This window comes from Sceloporus undulatus, unplaced genomic scaffold, assembly GCF_019175285.1.
Source record: "Sceloporus undulatus isolate JIND9_A2432 ecotype Alabama unplaced genomic scaffold, SceUnd_v1.1 scaffold_5255, whole genome shotgun sequence".
NCBI lineage: Eukaryota > Metazoa > Chordata > Lepidosauria > Squamata > Phrynosomatidae > Sceloporus > Sceloporus undulatus.
Window position 1 is genome coordinate 1 of NW_024808175.1, and position 585 is coordinate 585.

Here is a 585-nt window from a genome sequence, read left to right on the forward strand (position 1 = left end):
TGCATGACTGAATGCAGCAACAGCTCAAATCTACACAAGCAATTTGACATCAGAGAAACAGGCAAGCACTGATGTAGTTTTTGAACTCATCTCATTTTAGTTATGCCTTTGCTGGGAAAATTGTTTCCATTTTATTGGGAAGCTACTGATGCATGAGAAGGAAATGGGGTATGAATAGGATATAGAAAAATATATGTACTGGTCTGCTCTCTTTCCCAGGGCTTCTTGTCATCTTATGGAAAGACACATTTGTCTGCATGTTTCCCAAGTTAAAATCTCTTGTCGTTTTCAAATTTCCTTAAAATTGTTTATGCATTATATAATATACAGTGGTACCCCGGGATACGAAAGCACCGCCTTACGAAATTTCCGGGTTACGAAAAAAATCAATAGGAAAAAACTGTTCCGGGTTACGAAGGTTATTTCAGGTTACAAAAAAATTTTTGGTGCTTTTCGGCGCTATTTCGCACGAAATCGCGGCTTTTCCCCATTAGCGCCTATGGCTTTTTCGGCTTACGAAGGATTTCGGGTTACGAACGCGGCGGCGGAACAAATTATTTTCGTAACCCGGGGTACCACTGTACT